This window comes from Puma concolor, chromosome B4 (genome assembly GCF_028749965.1).
Source record: "Puma concolor isolate L17-30 chromosome B4, mPumCon1.1.hap2, whole genome shotgun sequence".
NCBI classification, from domain to species: Eukaryota; Metazoa; Chordata; class Mammalia; order Carnivora; family Felidae; genus Puma; species Puma concolor.
The window spans coordinates 50,845,152-50,858,720 of NC_141673.1; the positions used below are offsets into that span (position 1 = coordinate 50,845,152).

General features: G+C 41.6%; 1 protein-coding gene across 12 annotated transcripts in view; it reads left to right on the forward strand.

Moving 5' to 3' along the window:
• The window catches only part of GRIP1 (glutamate receptor interacting protein 1), a 684,764-nt gene that overhangs the window by 431,195 nt on the left and 240,000 nt on the right, over nucleotides 1–13,569 (forward strand). The gene's annotated exons all lie outside the window — the stretch shown is intronic.

Here is a 13,569-nt window from a genome sequence, read left to right on the forward strand (position 1 = left end):
GGATAGCTCAGTCGGTAGACCATCAGACTTTTAAAATATCAATAAGGATAATTCATAGATTTAATTATTTTTCTTTCTTGCCTCAGACAGCATTAAATGTTTATCTGTGACTGAGGAAGAATTTGATAAATATTCTAAGACTAGGATGTTGCCATTATTTTGAATATGTAGGCACATCATTATAAGAGGTGGTACGGTATGTTATGGTATTGATCTCATTTTAGGGTATGAATGCTAGAGATCATTTTAGTAGAATTAAGGGTTGAAGACATATGAGGATAATTCTAATGAGGACACAGTATCGACTCCTTAGCCTCAAAGACGGCCAACAGTTCACCAGGGCTGAGGCTACTGAATCCTATGCAGCTTAGGCACCAGCATGGCAATCATAAAAAAACATCAGATAATTTATTCCCTCCCCACCTCTCCCCACCCCCCACCAGAGCAGCATGAACATTGATTTAACTTTTACAGCAAACAGAATCGTTTTAGTAGAAAAACAATCCTTTGTTTATTTTATGTGTAGAACCTGTGTGTTAACTTGAGATATATTGGGGGAGTTTATACTAGGGAAGACCATTTTTCTGGGCTAAAAGCAAGGTAGAGCTTTGTTTTCTTTTCCACTAGAGAGATTTTACAGGAGAATTGCATGGCAACAATTCACCAAGAGTTAACAGTTATTGAGCCTCTAGTGAGTACATGGAACAAAGCTGGGTCCTTCAAGGAATATATCTTTTAAATATCCATGTTTAGAGCACATACTGGATACACTGTCAGAATGAATAACCATTTGAAAAGAGAAATAATTGCTTTCTTAGATTGAATTCAGTGTACATATATAGTTTATATCAAATTAGAATCTATACAGAGACTGGTACATGTGTTCTTTTTTAGTAGCTTATAAAATGAAAATAGTACATTAATATTCACATCCTCAGGGATTGTGTGACACTGTATTACACACATGGGGAACTGTAGCTTTTAAAATGTTTTGTTTTGAAGGACATAAAGCAAAGTTGTTTTTAAAATGTTGGAATGCCTGGGTGACTCAGTCGGTTAAGCGTCTGACTCTTGATTTTGGCCCAGGTCATGATCTGATGGTTCGTGGGTTCAAGTTCCCCATCTGGCTCTGTGCTGACAGTGCAGAGCCTACTTGGGATTCTCTCTCTCCCTCTCCTTCTCTGTCCCACCTCTCTCTCTCTCTCTCTCCCTCCCTCCCTCAAAATAAATAAAATTTTTAAAAAGTAATGTACAATGGCAGCTTCATTCGTTCATTCACAAGTATTTATTGAGCATCTGCTAAATGTGAGATAAAGTTCTGGTTGGTGGGAGTTTACACAGCAGTGAACATCACAAGTGTTGTCCTTGCATCAGTGGAGCTTAACTTCTCATGGTAGAGTCAGACAATAAACAAATGCACAAATAAATGCATACTCTTAGTGTTATGCAGAAAGTTAGAGGAGGATGTGGGGTTAGAGAGTGAAGGAAAAGGCCCTATTTGAGGTAGGATTGTCAGGGATGGCCTGTCTGATGACATTATATTTGAAAGCCAAGAACTGAAAGCCATGCAAATATCTATCCAGGGGAAGAGTGTTCTACATAGAGGGAACAGCAAATGCAAAAGCCCCTAAGTTGGAATGACCTTGGTGTATATGTCTCATCAAGGGAACAATATTGTTAGAGCACAGTAAGCAAAGCACAGAGTTCAGGAGCTCTTTTTTAAATGAGGGATTTTAAGTTAATTGTTTATCATATGCATATGTAATCACACTTCCAAAATACTCCACAGAGGCATAGATTACAAGAATACAAGACTACACGTTTATTTAGTACCATACTTACTGGGCATTTCTTCACATATACAAGGACCATTTCTTTTTTCGTACTTTTTTCTTTTTTTTTTTTTTTTTTGAGAGAGAGAAAGAGGGAGAGAGAGACAGAGAAAGAGCACAAGCGGGGAGGGGCAGAGAGAGGGAGAGAGAGAATCCCAAGCAGGCTCCATGCTGCCAGTGCAGAGCCTGATACGGGGCTCGAACTCACAAACTGTGAAATCATGACTTGAACCAAAACCAAGAGTTGGAGGCTTAACCAACTGAGCCACCCAAATGCCCCTATAAGGGCCATTTCTAGCTGCAAAGAGAGCCTTCATCCAGATCCACTGTCAACATAGAGTTTATTTTCAGGAGAGGGAGTGCGGTGGGATAGGGGCAGACAGAGAGGGGGACGAAGATCCAAGTGGGCTCCAGGCTGACAGCAGCAAGCCCAGTGTGAAGCTTGGATGTCACAAATCGTGAGATCATGGCCTGAGCCGAAGTCAGATGCTCAACCGACCAAGCCACCCAGGCACCCTGGCTGCATTAAGTTCTCAAAGGAATTTGCTAATTGATAGTATCAACAATGCGTGTGTATTGTTTCCATTGTTCTTCTTAATATCTTTTGTATCTACCTTTCTGGGGGGGGGGGGGGTTCTGTATTAATATGCCAATCAAAAATTCTTCATCATATATATTAACTATTGAAATAATTATGTACCATTCATTTCATCAGTAAGTACCTTTTAAAATCAAGAATTTGCCATCCTAGGAGTTTAGTGGGAAGGAATCCCCTTACTAGGGTGAGAGAAGACGGAAAACTATTCACTTATAAAATTGAAGATATCTTTTGTTTCTGTAAGAACCAAAATTTAAGTTGAATCCCAAAAACAAATGCCTTTTTAAAAATATTTAAGAGTAAACCTTACAATCACCTAAAACAGAGTTCCTCCTGGTTTCTCAATGACGTGGCTATCTGCTGTTTTATCCAAGTATGAAGATTTTATTAGTTTATTTTGAAATGTTTATTGACTTTTGAGAGAGAATGAGAGGGGTGGGGACAGAGAGAGAGGGAGACAGAGGATCTGAAGCAGGTTCTATACTGACAGCAGAGAGCCCGAAACAGGGCTAAACCTCTCGAACCCTGAGATCATGACCCGAAGTCGGGCACTTACCTGACTGAGCCACCCAGGTGCCCCAAGATTTTACTAATTTTCATGGCAGTTTGGCACATGTGAAATACAGCGAGATATCTTTAAAATGCAGTGAAAGAAACTGTTATAGCTGGAAATAAACCCATATAAACGTGGGATGAGGGATGTACAGCTCTCCTCCACTTCTAAGCTTGGAAAAAAATTACTTTCTACTCAAAGACCATTTTTCCTTAATAAGAATAACCATCTATTGATGTAAAGGGACCTGAAAGGACTTAATTCATTTGAGCAGAAGATTGGAGTAAAGCTCAAATAAAGTATCATTTTCAGCCACAAGGACTCCCCACTTAGCACCTTATGCCTCCTGGTCCCCACCACCTTTTCTAATGCTGTACTCTGTCCAGCTTTGAGGATTGGGTACCAAGGTGACTCCCAAGGACAGAAGTGTTCTGCTTCTCTGGGAGTCCTCCTGAAGTCCGAGAGTGACTTTTCCTGGGGATCACACCCTATGCTGCCTTTGACCGAGAAATTGTTATTAGAGAGTCGTCTCACATCATTAAAGATGGCAATGTGATGAGGGGAGTCTGCCATAGCTAGCGTTAAAAAGAACCACTCCCATGTTTTCTTATTTAAATCAAAATCATACAAATTTCAATTTTTAGAATTAATATATGTGCTGGTAGCAAGCTCTGTTAGAGTCATGACTGCTCCTGTTGGGCAGTCTAACAGAGAAAATGGAAATTAAGAGGGTTTCCTGGAACCCTCTTTTAATTTTTTAATGGAAATTAAGAGGGTGGACTGACTTCCATTCAGGTCCTGATCTCATGGTTTGTGAGTTGTAGGAGCCCCACGTCAGGCTCTCTGCTGTCAGTGCAGAGCCTGTTTCAGATCCTCTGTCTCTCTGCTCCTCCCCTGCTTGTGCTCTTTGTCTCAAAAATAAACACAACATCAGAAGAAGAAGAAGAAGAAGAAGAAGAAGAAGAAGAAGAAGAAGAAGAAGAAGAGGAGGAGGAGGAGGAGGGGGAAGGAGAAGGTTTCCAGGTTATTAGGGAGGATTTTCTATTGGGATGAACACTGTGTGAAAATAAATACTGAAAAGCTGAAGCTCCTTTCTTTATAGTTCACGTAAAAAATATTATATTCTAAAAGTATCTGAGGAGGGAGGGTTGGATTGCTCACCAAAATGTCAATAGAATCGACGTATTTAATATTTATGTAAGAAATAAATACGTGCCGTTCTCCGTGACCTAGACTGCCTGACCAGGATACGCTGTTTGTGTGCACCATCGTGTGTTGAACATCTAAGGATATATAGTCTTCACTTTTGCAAAGAAATGTATTCTCTCCAACTTTGTGTGAAGCACTGGGCCCTGTCAGTCCCTCTCTGTTTTTTCCCCTCTTTCTCAGAGGCTAGGATACACTGAAATATTTCCTACTGTATGAAAAACAACCGTGCAAGCAATAATCCGTCGTAACTGACAATTGGCCCGGGGGTCAGAACTGCAGGGGGAGGTGTTGGTATCATGCTGGAAACATACGGCCCATTTAAAGGTTACTGCAGCCACTCACCTCGATTGTTGCCAGGAAGAAGTACAAGCCAGGCATTGTACAAGCCAGGTACTTAGATGTTGCAATAAAAGCAAGGTATCTGTTTTGTGGGTTTTTTTTAATTGGGAAATCTCACAATCTAAAAATGTTGGTTCTATGAAAAAAAAATACCGTGCTGGTTAATAAAGTTCACTTATAGTTTAAATTCACCTGCGGTTTCCTTTTTGCAAGCCGTGCATTGCAGACTTTACAGCAAGAAAAGGGCAGGGGGGAAGAAAGCTCCATTCATTCATTTAGCCAACGTTCATGGAGTATCGCATCATGATTCGTGCTATGGGACTTCCAAAGATAAGTGACACAGGGTCATTGCACTCAAGACCTCAGGGTCTAGGGGATGCCTTGTCCTTCCTGGAAAATAAAGCTGTGCTCACAGTTCAGTTATTCTCTGTATGTTTATAGGCTTCAAATCAGCACCTTAGTTTTAATCTCTCGCCTGACCTTCAGTATATCTAACCTCCTTCAAATATGATATATCAATAAACTAGGTCTACCTGTATCCACATCAGTACGTGTTCAAAGCATAATAGTGAGAGAAAAGAAGAAATAAAAAGATGGCAAGAAATATGCCGAAGGATTTTATGTGAATTGGTAAGGCATGGAAAACAGTAGTATATATTATAGGAGCATCCAATTAAAGGAAAAGTATAAAAACCTCCACAGCTGAAGGATAACAACACCCAGTTGAGGATAGTGGTTGCCTCTGGGGGAAGAAAGAGGGAAATGAGATAGAGATGTTGGTCTGGAGTTGCATCTGGAACACTTTATTTCTTTAAAAATATCTGATGCAATTTTGCTAAAATGTAAACATTTGTTAAATCTTGATGATGGGTAGTAAGGCATCCCACGTTTTCTTCATCTTCCTGCTTATAGTAAAATAAAATGAGAATGCTTAAAAATAAAATAAGAATGTGAAATACCAACATCACTAAATTAGATTTTTTTTTTCTTCATTCCCGAGGGAATGCCTTTTCTCATTTTCACCATTGCTTTAGTGGCGCCAGCCTCCCAGACTTGAGATATTTAAATTTTCCCTCTTGTTTATCCCCAGTGGCTAACCCAATCTGTTACTTAGGGAATCTACCTTAAACCATCTCTTTCCATTCTTCTTGAATCATTATGGCACAAACATCATTCTGTAACATCTTAACTACCCTCAACACCTCCTGAAATGTCTGGCGACTACCCCATTCCCTCTCTATTCCTTCCTGCACAATGCCGCTACCTCTTTCATCACATCTTCGCCTGCTCCCGTTGTTCACAAGTGACATTAACTTCTCTTCCTGGCCCTAGGGCGTCACCATAGTTTGGCCCCATCTCAATATATAAAGCATGTCTCCCTTTCCCACAATTTCCAACCTCTCTCATCAACCCTCCAATAACTCCTAGAAAGCAAGGACCATTCCACATTGAATCGCTTCCGTGATTTCGCCTCTGTGGTTCTTCCTCACGAAATGCCCCTTCCCTTTCTACTTTCCCAAAATATCTTCCCACAAGTCCGATTCAAATTCCACCTCTTCTGTAGGATTCGACCTATGTCTTTGTCCTTATCGTATTTTTGGCGTGGATTGTTTTCACTGTGGTATGATATTACGCTTCTTGTTTGCAAGTTCAGCTTAGGTGCAAGTTTTCCTTTGCTTATTATTGTTTTGCTTGTTTTGCTTGTTGATTTTTTCCCCCTTTCCTCAAGGTCGCCTCTCCTTGTCCCAACTTCTTGTAGTTGTCTTTTTTTTTTTGTCCTCCTGGGTTCAACCATTGAGAAGCTGGTTTTTATGGGACTGCTAGGGATTCTTTTCCTGTGTTTGAGAGAGTTTAAATCTAGAGCTGAGGTTTGGTAGCTATGCTCCTTCCCTCCTCCCCAGCCAACTAGTGATCACAGTCCTGGGCAGTGGTCGAAGCATTTTCAGCCTCTGCTCACTGGCAGGGATGCCTGCCCCAGCTCGCTGTCGCAGGTGATGATCCCACATCCATAGGCATCCTGCATCCATGGACTTTTAGTCTCCATTCTCTCTGATTCCGTGTGCACAGTCTGGGTCCACTCCTGAACTCAGTGGGCCACCCCTGTATCTACCCAGTGGTGTACATTTCAGTTCAAAGTTTCATTCAAAGAGATACTTGTCTAACTGTGGCTGTGCTCCCTTAGCTTTGCTTTAAATTTTCATTGCTATGTGTTGGGTATGAGCAGGAGAAACAATCCTCTTGGAAAGGGCTTACGATAAATCCGCCACATTCTTTTTTTTAATATTTATTTTTTATTTATTTTGAGAGTGAGAGAGAGAGAGAAGGAGGGAGAAAACAAACAGGGTAGGAGCAGAGAGAGAGGAAGAGAGAATCCCATGCTGTCAGCATGGAGCCCAACGTGAGACTCAGCTTCACAAACCGTGAGTTCATGACCTGAGCCAAAATCAGGAGTCGGTCACTTAACCCACTGAACTGCACAGGCGCCCCAAATCTGCCACATTCTTATAGCAAATAGTTTCTTCCTTTAGGTCAAGCATGGGTCAATAACTTCCTGGGTTCGATATACTCTCCGTGACATAAATGCTGACATGCCAAGGTGTGGAAGGAACTGCAGAAAAGGTTATACCGGGGATAAAGCTTCTACTACATCAGATTAATAAATGGAGGAACTGCTAATCCAGAGCTGATAGATTGTTCACTGATTCTGTTTCCTGAATTAGTATCCACTCTAGGTGATACTTTTAGGAGATAGGCGGGCCAGTACAAAATTGTTAAATCCTCTGTGAAAACATTAGCTGTTCAGCTTATAGGGGTACCTAAAGTTTGTAAAGTTTAGTAGCTTGCTGTTTGGCCACACAGATGCTTGGAAAATTATAATAGGGTAGTGGTTGGATTCATTATGTTAATACTTTGGGGAAGGAGATTTGTGGGGCTTTTAATTCCCTTTTCAAATGGGAAACTCTGTGAAAATTATATGTGCAAACAGAACCTGTGATCTAGAGTCACTGTCAAAGAATCCAGGGACCCAGCTCATTCCAAGAGCAGCAAAGCCATCACACAGGTACTAACAGGTACTAGCTACAACTCATCGGGCACAATATAATTGTGAGCACAAAAAATTATCCAAGAACAACCAAATGAAAACACGCCAGGTTTTTTTTGTTTTTTTTTAAATACTCTTCTTTGCCTCTGGAATCTTTCAAGTAAAGCAACTGGCATTTCTACTTCACAGATCAAACAAACTAGAGACGAAAAGCGTGTGGCCTGTTTTATAACCCTCATCTACGCCTTTCTCCCATGTGTGAGGCAGACCTAGGCCCTAAAGAAAGTTCCAGGTAAGAGCCTCTGAAGTGGAAATCTCTCACCAGATTCTAAGAGGAAAGGCTAGACGTCTCATTAGTCACATCAGGCCACACAGGGCAGAAGCCCGTGGGGAGAGAGGGACACATCAGCTTGCCGGCGACATACTTTGCCCAGCACCCTGTGGCCAGTGCTCCTCATGTAGACCCTGCTTATTGACACCCCAGCACCCGTCGCCCAGTGCCACCTGCAGACTCTCAAACTCACGTTTCTCTCTACCATACATTAGAATCTCCGTGCAGTCAAAGGCATCCCCGACATTTCCTCGTTTTTCTCTATAGGGCTTGCGTCTAGGAGTAGTGGAATAACAATTTGTTTCACCTCCTTTGATTTTGTGTTAAGAAATGGCTTCCATTTTTCCCGAAAGGTGGAACGCTTCTCTTCTCTTCACTGGAAACATACGACCCAGAACCTCCCCTTCCTAATTTCCAGGTGCCACCGCCACGGCTGAGAAAACCCTTAAAATACGGAGTGCGGTATAGGGCTCCCTTCCTGATTCTAGTATTTTTTTCCTGAATAACAACAATGTATTCAGAGGCGATGGATGATATTATTTAGCTCAGAAAGCATGAGTGAAAACTCCCCTTTGCTCCTCCTTACAGTTACGTCCATAGAGATTTCCAGCAAGGGAAGGAATTTTTTCCTCATTACCCAATATAGTAACATTTCACTTAATGTGTTGCCAGTGTGCCGGTGAACGGTTACAGGCCTACAGACACAATCCTAATGTGGTTGTTTGCTGTTTTCCCCCAATCAGTCATGGTGTATTAAAGTGAATAAAATCTTTTAAAGTCTTTTTGGCAGCTATTTTTGCAGAGGCTCTCACATCCACATTAAGAGAACAATAATCGTGAGTATTCTGATTTGGAAGTAAAGAGAAATTGAAAACGGGTTTTTTTTGGGGGGGGGGGGGTTGCGAACCACTAAATGACAGAGGGAGAAAAGCAATCCCTAGAGCGGAACGTAATAAACTCTTAAAGCTTAAGACTTAGGAAATAATTTAAATTTTGCTGATGCCTCTCCTCCAGCCTCAGGCTTCCTGGGCTCTACAGAAGATTCTAGGATGTGGAATGAATCAAGTATCGATCCTGCTTTGGGATAATCCTTTCATCTATGGGATGGGAATGTAAGGAGATTAATGGTTACAATGAATGAAATTCTAGGTTTCTCATTTTGGAGCTTATTATTCTAAAGTTGCTACACGACTGCTTGACTGGTCAGGGCAGAGTCCCCTAAAATCACAAAATTACAGGCATCCCAATGGGAAATGGATGTTCTGGCAGGAGGACCTATCACACTTAGGTGATCGATACTAACACACACTAGGCAATCACAATGATACCAACAGCAAACTGTTTCATGAGCAACTTCCATGTGTATTAGGCATTTTTTTAAGTGTTACCCATAGTATCCCCTTTAATCATTATATCAGGGCTGGCAACTGGTTATTATTACCATTTTAGAGATGAGGACGTTTAGGGACAGAGAAGTTAAATTATTTGCCCAAAGTCGTGCTGCTTGATGTGAAACTGGTGAGTGTGGTTCCTTATGTATATAGGGGTTACCAGGTGGGTTTGTAAAAGAATGTGACACAAACCCGCAATAAGCTGTTAGTCTGAAATATTACATACCCCAAACTACAAAACACACGAGGAGCACCAGTTCATGGTTTCGCTCATCGGTTACCATCTACCAGATTACTAGCAGACAACCCTCGAAGAGAGTATTCTTGATCTGTAAGGTGTGTGTGTTGCAAACACTGGTGTCTTCTCTAATTCTTTCTCGGTAATTAAGATCAGCCTGCGGTTTAAAATCTGAATAGTTAATAATAGTGACCCTATGTGCAAGCTAGGCTTCAAAGAAGGTATTACTTGTCACAGTGTCTGGTGCTTAAGGTAATATATGAAGTGTTTCCATTAGGTCCTTTGTACTGAGAAAACTTAAGGTGCATTGCAGTGACTATTCTACTAAAATTCAAATTCTGAAGCATAGCATGTTTTACAGCTTGATCTTTGAGGGCTCAAAGTTTCATCAGAATCAGACTGACACCAGAGAATATAATCTCTCTCTAGTAAAATACATTTTATTTGCTTACTAAATTTCTTGGACAAAGCTCGTAAGATTCAAGAATATTTCTGTCCTGATGCTTCCGGTCTCCCTCAAGCATCCTGAGATACAGCTGGCATAGATGGACGCTGGCTAGTAAGGTATCCCATTGGCCAGATGACCCAAGTAGATTTTCAAAAGCACGAGTGCATCGGGGACTTCAGCTGGGGTACAGATTTCTGGTGGCTGCAAAGGCGAGGTCAGATACTGTCCATTGGATTTGGAGCTAACCGCCATGATGCAGAAGAAAGGAGTGGCCAGGAGAGTCTGTGTTTTACTCAGCCGTTCTTGGGGGAAGATAGGCCCCCCATCTATGCGGTAGACATGCGGATGTGGTGGAAAGAATATGAGCTTTGAAGCTTTAAGTCTCAGATCTGTTACTCACTAGATCTATTCCCTCAGAGCACTCGAAAAGCTCTCTGTGGCTCAATTTTCCTTTTCTGTAAAATAGGCCCAATACCTGGCCCTGAAGCTCTCATCCCTTTGGCCATACGGCAGAGAATATAGTATTTCCATCCTCTTCTCTCACTGCCTGACCACCCACAAAAATTAGATATATTCCTTCCTCTCTACATGCATACAGGTTTTTTCTTTTTTTTTTTTTAATTTTTTTTTTAACGTTTATTTATTTTTGAGACAGAGAGAGACACAGCATGAACGGGGGAGGGTCAGAGAGAGAGAGGGAGACACAGAATCCGAAGCAGGCTCCAGGCTCTGAGCCATCCGCCCAGAGCCCAACGCGGGGCTCGAACTCGCGGACCGCGAGATCGTGACCTGAGCCGAAGTCGGACGCTTAACCGACTGAGCCACCCAGGCGCCCCTAGGTTTTTTCTATTTCAGTATCTTTGATTATGTTGTTCCTTCCTTCTGGAGTATCTGTTTTCCTCATTTCTGTGTGTCTGAATGCTACCTCTTTTGCAAGTCCTAGTTTAAATATTCTGTCTGAAATGAGACTTTCCCCAATTCTTTCAAACAGAAGCAATTTCTCTCTTCTCTGTATTCCAGCCACTCTTGGGGGTGCTTGATGGCATTAGCATGTCCTTTCTTGGGCTGCTCTCGTTTATATGCTGCCTTTATCTTTCCTACTGGACTATAGGCTTCTTGTGAGGGAAATCAAGTCCAGTCCGTTGCTGTATCCCTATGCGGTGCTTAGCACAGTTCCTTACACATTGGCAGTCAATAATTGTGTGTTTGATTGAATTGAATGAAAGAGGGAAACTGAACTTTGTGCAAATCTTGGACCTTTCTCCCTGCCCAGGACTGAGGGACTCAGCTTCTTGGACTGAGCCTGGTATAACCTGAAGTGATAAGGGAAACAGAGCTAATGATTTTCTCTAGTCCTACTTACAATCTTCTATATGCTTCAGGAATCTGTTGCCCCCTGGTAGATAGATGTACTCTGAGGTTTTACAGATTGAATACATTTTTTAAAACACTATCAAAGAGAATGGAGCCAGACCAACTTCAAACATGAAATTGCCAGGGGAAAAATATACAGACAATCTCCATGTTGTTTGATTTATAGTTAGGAAATTATTGATTCTTTTTTCCTCTCTTGGTTATTGCATATGGTCATCTCGCCTTTTTAAACTACTGGAGTATTCATTCGTTTCTTTGCTGAGCCTCTATGAGTGAGAAATAGGTGAAAAACCAAGAGAATGAATTTGCACATTGCCATGTGTATGATAAAATGGAAGCCACAATCAGCTAAAGTTTATAACTGGTGCTCACTCACCAGGATTATCAACACATCTTACACATTGAATTTTCCCTCTCTGTTGTTTTAGAAATATGTGATTAGCAAGTTTCCTTTACAGTGTTATTCGTGCAATTAGGTGACATAGAAAATGCCTTTAAGGGGAGCCTGGGTGGCTCAGTTGGTTAAGCGTCCCACTTCAGCTCAGGTCACGATCTCGCGGTCCGTGAGTTTGAGCCCCGCGTCGGGCTCTGGGCTGATGGCTCAGAACCTGGAGCCGGCTTCCGATTCTGTGTCTCCCTCTCTCTCTGCCCCTCCTCCACTCATGCTCTGTCTCTCTCTGTCTCAAAAATAAAAATAAATGTTAAAAAAATTTTTTTAAATAATTTAAAAAAAGAAAAGAAAATGCCTTTAAATCTCCAGTTAAGGAGAGTGTGAGGCTAAGTGAAATAAGCCATACAGAGAGAGACAGATACCATATGTTTTCACTCTTATGTGGATCCTGAGAAACTTAACAGAAACCCATGGGGGAGGGGAAGGAAAAAAAAAAGAGGTTAGAGTGGGAGAGAGCCAAAGCATAAGAGACTCTTAAAAACTGAGAACAAACTGAGGGTTGATGGGGGGTGGGAGGGAGAGGAGGGTGGGTGATGGGTATTGAGGAGGTCACCTTTTGGGATGAGCACTGGGTGTTGTATGGAAACCAATTTGACAATAAATTTCATATATTAAAAAAAAATAAAAATAAATAAAAAAAAATAACTAAATCTCCAGTTAAAACTGGACTTCCCACTGTAGATGCACATAGGACAGTCTGGTGCTAAAGATTTGCTCTAAGTGAACCTCAAAGCCAGTGTCACCACGGACAATAATCTTACCAACTCCCTCATCAGCTTCTTGCTCTCTGCATTCAACCCTTCTCTCATTAAATCCTTGAGTTAATACATTATCCTATTTGCCTAGTTTGTGACTTCTCAGCAGCTACGAGTAAACCCAAAGGACTTGATCTTCCGGAACATTTTCATGACTGCAGTAATCACGCTGGAATACTTTATAGTAAAAGGAATATTTTGACAAATTCAACACACACTTGTCGAGCAACTGCCATGGGCTGGAAAGCTTGGGATACCCACCCGTCCCTGATTTTGTTTGAACTTAGAGAGGGAAAAAGACTCACACCCAGCTATCATGTAGGTCAAGCCATAATAAGTATGAATAGGGAGAGGCAAAGTACCTAAGGATGGGGAAAGGAAAAACATTGACACTTAACTGAATACCGTATCTTCTCAGGGATGGTATTCAAGACACTTAGCAATCTGTCTGGCTAGGCACTGGACAGTCAGAAGGGACATCAACCATAACTTATGGGAAGGTCTGGGGGCTTCTGGGTGCACTGGTCAGGGCTGGGGTTGCAAGAAGTTGTGTGTGTGTGTGTGTGTGTGTGTGTGTGTGTGTGTGTGTGTGTTGGAGGGGGTTCATCTGAAGGGTAGCAGGCTTTGCCAGCTGTTTTGAAAATATTTCAATATTTACCCCTGCTGTGACCATTCTGGTACAAAGCAGCAGAAGATCAAACACAGCCACTCTATGAGCGAAGTATTATTAAGCACAATTTAGAATGAGGACATCACGTATTAAGGATAGGATAGAGACACAGAGTGAGTAAAAGGTAGAACTGAGTTTAACCTACTTCTCCCTTAGTTCTAAAGCCCAGTGTCTGTAATAGTAACTAATTCATCCTTACAAATTCAGAGAAGAAGGAGGAAGATGACCGTGATTGTGATTTACAAAGGAAGTGCCTATTGAGCCGAGCCGTTAAAATATCAAAAAATACTTTCTCATCTCATTTGAAGAGTGTGTGACGTCAGGTTCGTTCCATTCC